General features: G+C 46.8%; 1 protein-coding gene across 4 annotated transcripts in view; it reads right to left on the bottom strand.

The window, feature by feature from the left end:
* LOC116943318 (tyrosine-protein phosphatase non-receptor type 14-like) overlaps positions 1-13,587 on the bottom strand; it is an 85,380-nt gene that overhangs the window by 60,976 nt on the left and 10,817 nt on the right. The gene's annotated exons all lie outside the window — the stretch shown is intronic.

Genomic DNA, 13,587 nt, shown 5'->3' on the forward strand with positions numbered 1-13,587 from the left:
AGCCAAGCTCAGACCGCGACCTTTAAGCTGTGTGAGAGAAATCAGAGCGCCTTGACAAAGTAATTAGCATAAAAAATAGCATTTAATTGGCGGACTTAGCATGATGAACAATGTACAGGGGGGAGCATGTGCAGACCGGCGAGGGGGGGAGGGGGGAGTTTACATATTGATGGTGTGAAAAGGGAATTTAAGCAGCTGCGAAAGTTTAGGATACCACTACTTGAAAAAATATACTGTACCATTGAAAATTAGTTTAATGTTTGGTTTGGTTCAGAACATCTTTCCAATGGTTGCTTAATTTGAAACCATCCTCTCGGTTATGTGACTTTACCGAATAGAACCAAAGAGTATACAACAGACTGTTGGGGCAACCACTGTTCAGGGACACTTAATGAAGCGTGGGAGGGCACACATGAGGGTGGGTGGCCAAAACCACACCCGGCCACCTTTGTCTCCCCGAGTGCTTATGCTTAAACACTGCACCTGGTACTCATATGAGGCTGAGTCGACCTAAGGCAGGCCCATGACGAGTTCAAATATTCGTCACCAATGTTGTTCCATTTCCGTTCATGGCCTCGGGTCACGAGGTTTGTAGCGCAGTGCCCCAACCGCTGCACAAACACCCACCCCGCTGTGGTCACACGCCGGCGACCGGCGTGCCTGCAAACCTCCTCGACTGTCTCCAACGTCGCCTCGCCTTGTACGAAGTGCTCACTTGTATCACACGCACCATTCCAGCACGTTCAAATGCATCTCACGATGAGAAGAACCCCTTCGTGTTTCCCACACAGGAGCGTGCACCATCGTGCCAGGGAATGACTGGATATTTTTTTTATTTACTCAGTTATAGAGCACTTTCCCACGCATGCTGCTATGGGATGCTTCTGCTACGAGATGGTCAAACCAACATTGTTCATTTCTCATTATGAACCGGGCCGAGATCATCAACTCGCTACACTTGAGATTCCTGTGAAATCCAAGGCAGACACCCAGATTCAAACCCAGATTTTCAGCGGTGTGAGCTCAATGCTGACCTCCCAGTCACCCTGCCACCTCAAGCTCTCGAGAGGAATCTAGAGGGAGCTGGAAGGCTCCAGAAGGGAAGGGGGCGGGGCCAAGGGCAGAGCAGCCCCGACCCATGGGGGGATATAAGGCAGGTCCCTGAGAGGGACCGGGGTCGCTGCATTCTACAAGCTGGAAGCTCTACGTCTCAAGCTGGAAGCTCTACGTCTCAAGCTGGAAACTCAACATCTACAAGCTGGAAGCTCAACATCTACAAGCTGGAAGCTCAACATCTACAAGCTGGAAGCTCTACGTCTCAAGCTGGAAGCTCTACGTCTCAAGCTGGAAACTCAACAACTACAAGCTGGAAGCTCAACATCTACAAGCTGGAAGCTCCACGTCTACAAGCTGGAAGCTCTACGTCTCAAGCTGGAAGCTCTACGTCTCAAGCTGGAAGCTCTACGTCTCAAGCTGGAAGCTCTACATCTCAAGCTGGAAGCTCTACGTCTAAAGCTGGAAGCTCAACATCTACAAGCTGGAAGCTCTACGTCTACAAGCTGGAAGCTCTACGTCTCAAGCTGGAAGCTCTACGTCTCAAGCTGGAAGCTCTACGTCTCAAGCTGGAAGCTCAACATCTACAAGCTGGAAGCTCAACATCTACAAGCTGGAAGCTCAACATCTACAAGCTGGAAGCTCTATGTCTCAAGCTGGAAGCTCTACGTCTCAAGCTGGAAGCTCAACATCTACAAGCTGGAAGCTCAACATCTACAAGCTGGAAGCTCAACATCTACAAGCTGGAAGCTCTACGTCTCAAGCTGGAAGCTCTACGTCTCAAGCTGGAAGCTCAACATCTACAAGCTGGAAGCTCTACGTCAAGCTGGAAGCTCCACGTCTACAAGCTGGAAGCTCTACGTCTAAAGCTGGAAGCTCAACATCTACAAGCTGGAAGCTCCACGTCTCAAGCTGGAAGCTCTACGTCCTACGAGGCAAACACGTGGTCGCGGACCCGAGTGAGAGGGTCCGACCCTCCGTAGCTGGAACTCCTCTGTATAGTGTAGTTAACTGGGTGGTCACCACCCTAGGCTGTATCTGGTAAAGCGGCAGTTATCCCTTTGTGTCATGTGTTACAAATAAATGTGTTGCCTCTAAGAGGAACGTCTGCGACTCAGTTGGACCCACTACACAAGCATTAAAACAGCCCTCTGTATATACTCTATACATCAGGGAAGTGTGGTAAAACCCTAAAAGTGTGCAATGAAGCTTCCCGAAATGCACGCTTGGGATCACACTGAGGCGCATCTGTGGCCGTCTGGAACGCTCTTCCTTCCGATATTTGGAAGCCACTGGAGCTATGCACTTTCAAATCTAGATTGAAAACTAATTTCTTTAGGACTGCTTTTTTGTTTAGATTGTTGTCCTTCCCCCACACCTCTGATTAGCAGGGTTGGCTCCGTACGGTGCGAAAGAAGTTCAAAGTACATACACACCAAAGTTAAAGACGTTTAATTGACTTACAAAATTGTAACCGGCCATGGGCACAACACATTGTTGGAAGGGATGATGGTTGGTGGGTGAGAAAAACAACAGAGTGGAAGCCAAGGGAGGGCACACCCAAGAGGACATCCGGCATGGCGATAAAGAAATGAAAAACAATCTCAATCAGGTCAGACGGCGAAGCGGAGGCCTTCACCCAGCAGTGGATTCTCGTTGGCTGATGTTCAATCCAAAATATAGGTGCACGCTGCATATATTGGCAGTGCAGACACAAACACAAGAAAAACTTAATTCCATTCTCCCTCCATGCCAACATAATTGTTTACTAAAAACGTCTTCTTCTTTCGTGTGGCTGATGTAGATGCACAGCAACAAGCACAATTTCACATTCAGGTGGTCAGGCCAGATAACCGCGTCAGGCGCAGCGGAGTTGTATCGCTGTAAAGTCTCCTTTGTATTTGTGGATCAGGCATTGCGTCATTAGATGTTTTACGGGCTGTTCTGGATGACCAGACTTGGCCTCAGGAGAGTTTTTAAATTTTCCATTTGCGCATGAGATATCCGCATCTACCATGGTTTGTGCAGATGCTGTTTAGGGTAGACCATGAGCTTCGTGGAAGATCAAAACCAGGGATATTCTGCTTTGGGTGTTTCACAATGTTGGCATAAAGCACATGCCAACATCGTGAGGGGTGAAGACCAACATTCCACATTTTGGCTGACAATAATAAACACTTATTTCCCCACTAAACTTCATATTGACAATCATCCGTGTGGCACATAAAAGGCATTGGACAAGTACAGTACGGTTAAACATCACTCTTGGAATGTACACAGGGGGCATTTGCATATGAAAGCACAAAATCTGATTTCAATAAAAAAACATCCCTGGGGCTTCCAAAAAAGCTGACTTGAGACTGCCAACGCAGGTGCCACATTTTCTCCATGAACACCTTGGGATTTGAAAGAAATTACTTCAGAATTTCTCGTTTTAAAGTTTTACGGTTCCTATGCTTTGTGATATCACACAGAAAGCGTGTGCCAATGTCCTGCATACCTGTCAAAATATATTACGCCCAATATCTGGAATTTCCGGCCACTGGCTGGTTTATGATTAAAAATCAAGTCGGAAAATTACAAGCAAATAGTAAAGCAAATCGTGGCCAACTACGTTAGTCGTAAAGTAAACTGAGCAGACAAATCAAGAGTATTTTATTTGGTTGGAAAATATTATCCCTTTTCCTGCTGCAAAATCCACAAATACACCTGGTATCAAATTTCCATTACATTCATACAATGTAATGGAAACTCTTGTGGCAAGTGCTGACAGCGAGCACCTATGAAGGTCGGCACGGCGCACGAGGAAGGTGGGTGACCAACAACATCCGGGCTGCCACGTCTCCCTCGTGGTGATGTTTACGCACCATACTAAGTACTCATTTGAGGCCGAGTTGGCCTAGGGGAGGCCCAGGACTGGTTAACATAATCTTCACTGATGTTGGTCATGAGCAGGAATCGAGCTTGTGTCGCCGGGCTCGTAGCGCAGTGCACTTACCACGAAGCTACCACTCCCCCACATGTGTATATAGACAAAGATCCCCCGTATAGCCTTAACAGACTGTGGGGGCAAGTGCTGTCAGCGAGCACCTATGAAGGCTGGAACGGAACACGAGGGGGTGGGTGGGCAGCACCACGCCCGACCGCCTTTGTTTCCCCAGTGGCGATGTTTACACGCCGCACTAGGTACTCAATTGAGGCTGAACCGACCTAGGGGAGGTCCAGGACCGGTTAAGATATTCGTCACTTGTGTCGGCCGTGAGCGGGAATCGAACTCGGGTCGCGGGTTCGTAGCGCCAACCGCTACACCCCCCCCCCCCTACATACTTATACGGTACTGTTCACGCACTCACACCACGTGATTTTGGAGCTGCTCAGGCGAGATGCATCCTGAACAAAGGCAGCCACATGATCCACGCTGCCATGACCTCTTTATCTGGATCACAATGACACTCCGCAGCCACGACATTGCAGACACAACGGGCGCGAGAATTAAAACGTAGTTTTTTTTTTTTACAAATTCAAGCACCGGCTTACCTTGCTGCGAGCCAACTGGGGAGCGGCGTTGCCTTGCAGGGTTAACGGAGACCCGCTCCGCGCACGGAGACCGTCATACCCGGGGGCGCTCGGCCCGTCATCTCACGGCAAGACCAACGACGCCGGCAGTACGCGGGCTCGGCAAAAAACGCTGTGGCTTTGAAGCAGAATTTTAATGATTGCCGCTCTTTCCCTTTGTTACGCCATGCGCGCGCGCGAGAAGCAAATGCCACGGTTTCGCAGATCAATGACGCGTCGCGATCCTCAAATCGGCAGTGCGGCCACGCTGAGTGTATTTCCTTAAATAGCTCAAGAGGGCTTTTTTTTGTGAGGGGGAAAAGGACCTACTGTGAGGCAGCTTCGCATCATCATCATCATCATCGCTATCATCGCTATCATCGTCATCATCTCTATCATCATCGAGATCATCGCTATCATCGTTATCGTCGTCATCGATTACATCATCGCAATCATGTCAACTTTCTCATGGTGCATCAGCATTTTGTTTAAATGTAACCCCAACTGATTACGTTAATGATACACCACGGTTATTTTCCCGATTGTCAAAACGGTGATTATAATTTAAAATAAGACCAACATTGCCACACAGCGTAATTTAACTTGAGCTGGAATTACAACAAAAAAACGCAAAATAGAATGTATGTTTTAAATTTGAATTATCTCTTGACTTAAAGCTTTTGTGACTGCAGGAATTCATATTCTTTGGGTCTTTCGGTATAGGTACAAGAACCTATCTTTCGTGACTTTACCGAAAGACCCAACGAATTTGAATCATCTCATTAATAGTTGTATAAACCGAAGGTACCATTACCAATGTTCTAAAAAATATAATCATCACCACACAATACACTATCTAGGTCGCCCGAGGATAACATCAAACGTTGAGAACATTTCAAGATCATTCGGGTATATTTTTTATGCATGAGGTTAGAACATCCAATAATAAGGACGTTTATTTGTTGTCCGCTGAGCTGAAGTGTTCTCAAACATTGTAGCCAACGCATGAGTTATTTCATACGATTTCTAGCTTCAAGACTCTTTCAGATTTCTTTGATTTCCAGACAGGTACCTTTCGCTTTATTAATAATTACACACATGCATCGGATTGTCTCCGGTTCGACACACACTACCTGGCATTTAATGGAGAAAAAAAATCTCACGAATCCAACATCCTTGACAGATTCAGTTTGCCCATTGTATTTATTTAATATCTCGGCGAATCAAACGATATTCAAGAGCTCAGGTGCCCGCTCCAAAGAGAACGACGGATTCCTAACGCCATCGAAACGCGCACCGTATCGAGACCCTTCCCGGATAACGGAGCCAACTAGCAAGTTGAAAAGCCCGAGCAAGAAAGGTGAACTCAATCACGGCTACAGCAGTGCCCCCACCATCCCAAAGTCTGCAGATGTCACGAGGGTGTGCGGCCTCCACTGTGCGTAGCGGTGTTGTTGGCAAGACAACGATGCTCTGATTGGGGGGGGGGGGAATGCCTGGCGAGAGCACAAAGTAAAGCCCACAGCCGTAAATTAGGGCACACACAGAACGGAGGACACCGATGTGTACGTCAGCTCATTGCAACCATCCAACACAAAAAAAAACGGCCCAACGTCCCACGTATAAGATTGAAAAAAAAACTCGTTTCTTAGGAGCTGCTTTTCGTGTCTCGTGCCTTGTCCTTCCCCCGGCACCTCAAATTAGTGCGGTTGGCTACGTACGGTACGAAAGAACGTCAACATACACGCATGTGTAATTCAGACTGCCGGGTTGGCGAGCGTCTCACTAAGGCAGGGGTTAAAGCAGGTTCATAATTCAGTGCGTTAACCATTGCAGCACCGCTCCACCACAATAGTAGCACAGCATTGGAACGGTATGGTCAACACCATGGCTGGATGCTTTTACCTCTCCCCCAGTGCCGATGACGACATACCTTCTTCTTCGCGTCTCCTATCGAACCTATGTACGGTCTCTTCCCAATATTCTGCACAGGCCACCGCTTCTGGTGTCGGCATTGCCAAATCTTGAGCGGTGCATTGTGGTGCTGACAAGCACAGTGTTCGGTTGCGCAGAAGCCCCATGATTTCATGAGAGATGACATACCGAACCAGGTTTGAAGGCTGATCTGACCTGGGAAAGAAAGCCCAAGACCTGTTCAGATGATCACCACCGACGTCAGCCATTGCCAGGAAATTTAACACGGGTCGCCGGGGTTTCGGAGCACAGTGCGCTAACCACCACACCGTCGTCAAAACACACGCACGCTTTTGCATGCACTTATTTATTCCCCGCAAAAAAAAAAAGGCCGCACATACTCAAAACTATTATTTTACAAACGAGCCAAATTGGACTGGCAGAGACATGAGTACACGCACTGGAAGAAGCCTTGCCGAAGGGGTTCCACAATTTTGAGACCCGAGAATGAGATGCAGTAAATTATGGATTGGGACCCGAGTTTTTTAGCACGTAGCCCCTATACGCTGCAACGCTGCACTAGAAATGGATCTACTGCTGAAACGCAAGACCCTCAAGTTCCCTTGAGAACTACATTATTACTCTTGCAATGCTATACTTATACTGGGGGGGGGGGGGCGGGGGGGGCGGCAGAGTGGTGTTGCAGTGGTTAGGGCACTAACGCTATAAACCTGGTAACTTAAGTTCAATTCCCGGCCACGGCTAACATCAGTGGCGAGTGACATCTTAACATGCGAACCAGTCCCGGGCCTCATCACCTTCACCAACTCGTACCGACCAGCATGGTGAAGTATGGTCAAACTCCCATGACTGACCAGACATGAGTAGGAAGGCTTTCATCCATCAGTGGATTGACACATAAAATGGAAAACTATTTATTTTAATAATTTTATTCTAACTTTATTATAATTGACAAATACTGTCCACCTATTGTAACAAAAATAATTACAATGTAGGTAGCTTGTTATAAACTCTATAATTATTCATCGTACACAGAGACACCACTGTTTCTGTACTTAATGCATTCATTTAGAGATTAAAAAAAAATGGTTGCATTAATATTGAAATGAAAAAGTAAAGTTTTTTTTGCTGCATGTCCAAATGTTGAGCCGATTATTCTGGTAATGGCCTGGATGCGCTTCCACCAAACTAAACAGGCACTTAACGGTTTAAGCTCCTAGCTGCTCCCAGTCACCACGCCTCATATGCGTATAAAGCTCTTCTTGTTGAGGTAGTTTCCGTTAGCAAGCGCCCACACACTTACACATACACACCTACACAAACACTTGGGTACTTGGCATGCACACACCTACACACATCCACCCACATAGAGACAAAGATTAAACAAAAATTCCCAAAGAGCATACATAGGCTCTTGAGGCAAGTATACACCCTACCTGGTAGGCATATATGAAGCCGAGTCGACATTTGAAAGGCCCACGACCGGTTCAGATATTCGCCACTGATGTTTGCTATGAGCGGGAATAAGACTCAGGTCGCCAGATTCGTAGCCAAGTGTGCTAACCATTACACGGCACAACAACAACAGCTGCCATTCACCACTAAGTGACGGTGATGTCACCCCAGTGCTTGTGACAGACTAGGTGCACTTTGTGACCATGTGACGTGTCGAAGGCTCGCGGGCAGGTCACAGAACAGCCTCAGGTGTTTTGGGTTGAGTGAGATGGTCGACAGATGCACTACCTGGACTCTCTACTGTGCCAACTTGCTGCGCTTTACCCGCCTGGTGCTCCGCTCGTTGTTTTAAGTGTTGCTACTCTGCTCTCCGTTGTTGTTGGAGGGCGACTTCCGTCTTTCTGCCCAGCAGCATCCTTCATGAGCCTCCTCCATAGAAGCCGATCTTGATACCGCCGGTACCAGTCATCAGCAAGTCCACTCCACTCCAGATCCTCCTGTACCACATCAGTCCATCTCTTCTCTAGCCAATGCCATGCCCATTTAGCCTCCTCTATCTGGTCAATCAGAAGCTGCTTTGGCATGAGGTGGCTGGGCATGTGAGCCAACCAATGAAGCCTTGCCTGCCGGAGGAGCTCACTGATGGGACAATGTCCAGATCTTTCAAGGATCTGCAAGTTCATCACACAATCTAGCCTGGTTAAACGCAGAATGGACAGAAGTTAGGCCAGCCTGAATGTTTCAAACTGGCACAGATGTTCCTTCAGAGGGGTCCAAGTTTTGTAATCATAAAGGGAGAGCATTACTGTGGCTGAGAAGACATGGAGCTTTGTATGGAAGGACAGGCCAGGTAGCTTCCACACAGCATTACGCAGCTGATGAAAAGATAATGCCGCTCATTGGATTTGGAGTGAGACCTCTGCTGCCCAACCGGAACTAGTCACAAGCATACAGCTCAGGTATGGGAACTCCTTCACTCTCTCCAACACTGCCCCATCACTCATGGAGAGTTGAGAGGGTGGAGTGTTTAATGACAGGCAATAATACCCAGGAAGGTGCTTTGTTTTTGTGGGGCTAATGGTAAGGCCCTACCTCTTAGTGGCACGTTCTAGGTTCAGCAGCAGTCTCCAACTCTTTCTCAGAGTAAGCAGAAATTACCAAGTCATGAGCATATATAATAATGTTGATCATTAGGGACCCATCCTTTGACCGCACTCAGGCATCGATACACCTCCCATTGTATCTGTACCATATGGAAATTCTTCTGATGGTACCAGCCATGGAATCTTATCGAAAAACGTGGTTAAACATTTTTTTTGTTGTTAAATAACTTAAAGCCAGAAGACATCCATGTCGCACTCCAAGGTGAACATGGAATGGTCCTTGACTCACGGCCACGCAGCTACACCACACAAAGACACACCTACACACAACTTCCTGGGAACTGCATCTTTCACAACAAATATTATGTCTTCAGACACCTTAGACCAACTAGGACAAACCATGAAAGGAATGGAAAAATGTGCACTCTACAAATACCCACAAACATAACAGCAGTCACAGACAGCTGCAAATCTACAAGAAAGCGAGACATCTCATGACATCTCATACCATCTCAACGCCGGCAAACATTGCCATTATTTGTAAACCAAAATTATACTTCAGTGGGGATTCAAAACAAAGAACAAACCCTATGTACACTGATGGGATTTGCATTCGGCATGCCAAAACAGCACTGTGGCAATAGCGTTGCGTACGGTGGCTGTGCATTCCGGTTCTAGTGGAAATGAAATTATGCGTATTGAGATGCCTCCATCAGTTCCGCACCCATTGAAATTGTGGACTTCTCTGCTTGGCGCATAACGTGATGACGCTTTATTTTCCAGCACAAGAAGCAGAACGCAATTTTGAAAAAAAACAAATGAATGCCTGATTTAATTAAATGAAATGTAAACTATGATCAAAAACAAGAAATTCAAATAAGTTCACCTACACTGTGACAGTGAAAATTAAATATTAAAGCATGTGCCACAAGCCAGGCAGTTTGAATGCGGTATCCGTCACGGAAGTGTCTGTCAGTGTCTATTATTGCTCGCAAAAACACGGTCTAGCATGCCCTGGAAATACACTTGGTTGCATTTTCCCATTAAATTAAATTTTTACAAACATCATAGTTGTCAAGTGGGTAACAAGGCTTGGGAGTGTTTTATGAGATCTGGACCTAACATTGGGACGTTTAGACGATTCACTTTTAAGGGTGTTTTTATTGTAAGAGGTAAAAAGCGGAGCACTTAAACAAAACTCCAAGAAGGACCGCAGAGGCAGGTGCACAAGCCACGTTTGCTGCAGTGCCATTCCTTGGCCACCTTGAAGCCCTCTCGACGGGTTTGAGAGTTTCCCAGATCAAATCTACGACGTTCAGCTCGTTCCTCCAAAGCATGCGATTGCGAGCGTGTGCCACCATGCCCAGGCTACGTATGCACATATCGCACCTCGTTATCCACACATCAGGTTTTACCGAAGTGGCAGCTATGACTTGGAGAAATATCTCCCATGTGATCACAGGCGGAAAATAGTACTTGTAAGCAGGCAAAGTGGTAACCCAGTAAATTAGGCAATTTGAGAGAAAGAAAAAAAGAATACCTCTGTTTTATCACAGCACTGAAGTAGACTGAGCTTATTCTTGGGCAAATTCCCATGATTTATTTTCACATCCATACAAATGATGCAATGGAGTACATGTTTGCTTTCAGGCGTTTAACAATTCGCAAACCTATCTATCCAGTGAATGTTCACGATTCGGGGATCGCCATTCCGTGAAATTATTATTTTTTTTGCTTCATTATTTGGTGCATTGCAATGCCTTTGGTGGCTGCAGCTGTCACATGAACTAGTTGCACACAAAATGAACACATTTTCCGGCTCTTAATCCACTGCCGATTGAACACTTCTTCCACATTGTATTGCTTATGGTTGCTTGTTTGACAATATTATACTACTGTGGTCAGTGTGAGTTGGTGAAGGGGACACCACGCAGGACTGGTTCAGATATCACCTCGCCACTGATATCAAACTCAGATTCATCGTGCAGGGGGTGAAACATGCCCCATCCCACCACCACAATGTAAATGCATCAAATATACTGAAATGTTTACACCATTGGAAACCTCATTTGCCAGTAACAAAATATGATCATTAATGTTTTACCCTTTTATCTGGCAACAAAACTGACACCTTTTTTTTTACAAGGAGTCATGTTTACATTGAGCACAATACCTGCGGTCGGAACGCAAACAAAAAACAACTCTGATAATGTATGCACTGTCCTTGAAATTGATTGGTCCACACCCGAGACAGCTTTCTTTAGAGCCTCGTCTCACATGGTGTTGGACCAGAAGACGCCAAAAGGTGCACAACTCAAAGACAATGCACAATCAGAGTATGAGAGCTCGGGTTAAGCAGTTACACCATTGGAAACAATGGTGTCAGTTTTGTTGCCAGATAAAAGGGTAAAAAACCAACTATCATATTTTGTTACTGGCAAATGAGGTTTCCAATGGTGTAAATGCTTACCCCTAGCTCTCATACTCTGATTGTGCATTGTCCTTGAGTTGTGCACCTTTTGGCGTCTTCTGGTCCAACACCATGTGAGACGAGGCTCTAAAGAAAGCTGTCTCGGGTGTGGACCAATCAATTTCAAGGACAGTGCATACATTATCAGAGTTGTTGTTTTTTGTTTGCGTTCCGACCGCAGGTATTGTGGTCAATGTAAACATGACTCCTTGTAAAAAAAGGTGTCAGTTTTGTTGCCAGATAAAAGGGTAAAAAACCAATTATCTTATTATACTGAAATGTTCGCAAAACAAAGACAAAAACCCCCCATAGAGCCTTAACAGACTGTAGGGGAAGTGCTATTCGCGAGCACCTATGAAGGCCGGCATGGCACACGAGGGGGTGGGTGGCTAGCACCATGCCCGGCCACCTTTGTCTCCCCAGTGGCGATGTTTACACATGGCACCAGGTACTCATTTGAGGCGGAGTCGAACTGGAGGATGCACAGGACCGATTCAGATAATCGTCACTTGTGTGGACCGTGAGCGGCAATTGAACTCGGGTTGCCGGGTTCGTAACATTGCACGCTCACCACTGCACTACCGCTCCCCAATGAAATGCTCACACACACACACACGCACAAACACGTAGCTTAATGCACACACCATGAGCGTAGAAACCCAATTGAATCGACGAATTTAATCGACGATGCGGCGTGACACCCACCCTTGGGTAACGTCCCGGCACCGCCTGATCGGAGGCAACGAGGATGGAACGCCAAAGCGGCCAACGCTTTGGCGTTCCATCCTCGTCCCGGCACCGCCGTGACTTGAGCCCCGTGTGCAGGGAGTCACACCGGCGGTGATTTAAGGCGGAATGGCTGCGTGCACATCCGCTGGTGGTCACACTTTTAACACGCGCCCCGCTTTCATTTCAACTTCAATTTCCTGCCAGCCATCAGCGGCGGTGCGTGAAGAAAAAAAACGACGAGTCGGCCTCGGGCGGCGACAAGCTGAGCAAGCCAGTCCAATTAAAACGTGGACCGTTTTTTTTTCTTCCTAAATGAAAAGTTAAATACGCCCTTTTCACTCGTCAACCCCAAAGCATAAAACCTGACGTGCGCGCCGGCTCAAGATCCTGACAAGAGAAATTTAAATAGCCACTTGACTCTTCCCTGCCACTCCCCCCCAAAAACTAACATTAACCTCCCGCTGCCATGCGGCCACCTAGTGTTCATAAATTCCACGAGCTGACCATGCGATCACCTGGGAAAAACAGAATCGCATTAATAGGATTCCCCCCCCCCGCATTTGTCGTGCGCGGCGAGTTTCGTCACAGCCAGGATAAAAGCAATACTTCCCTGCCTGAAAGCCATCCTTCTATATACTGCACTCAACCCAGGCCTGATAGCAGGATAAACATGTAGCAGACCTCAACACCAAGAAAGTCTGCACGAGACACACGCCCCTTCCATTGAGGCACTAACAGTGAGGCCGAGTCCATTGCCGTTGAGATGAGTGTTCAAATGCAGTCTGCAAGAAGTCACCTAGGCTGCACAAAGACGAAGTCAATATATATTCTCTGCTGCTGCGTAGGATCACAGTGCAATGCAACGGATCGTAAATTAGCGAATGGCTTTCTTAGAGCCGAGCGCCGTCCGCTGCCATGAATCCGCTGCGAAAGAGAGCCACAGAGCCGTGATTAAGCTCCCCGAGTATTTGCAGTCATTAACGATCGCCATCGACCATTCTCAGTCCACTGCTGGATGAAGACCTCTCAATAACAACTGCACCTTCCACAAGTCATTATCGTGTCAGACGTTTATACGCTATTAGGGAAACATCAATATAAATGGCTCCATTTTTTTTTTTCAAGCCTGGACATCAAAAGAATGTTATTTTTTTTTTATCAAACGGACACAGGGTCCCACAAGACCTCTGTGAAAAAAAGATTACATCACAGCAATCGATGGCTTTTATCCAATTGCCATACGCCAGTAGACCAAAGGATCTTTGGATGTCTGAAGAACGGTTGCTC

Source organism: Petromyzon marinus, chromosome 17 (assembly GCF_048934315.1).
Source record: "Petromyzon marinus isolate PM22_M1 ecotype Great Lakes invasive population chromosome 17, UKy_Petmar_22M1.pri1.0, whole genome shotgun sequence".
Taxonomy (NCBI): domain Eukaryota; kingdom Metazoa; phylum Chordata; class Hyperoartia; order Petromyzontiformes; family Petromyzontidae; genus Petromyzon; species Petromyzon marinus.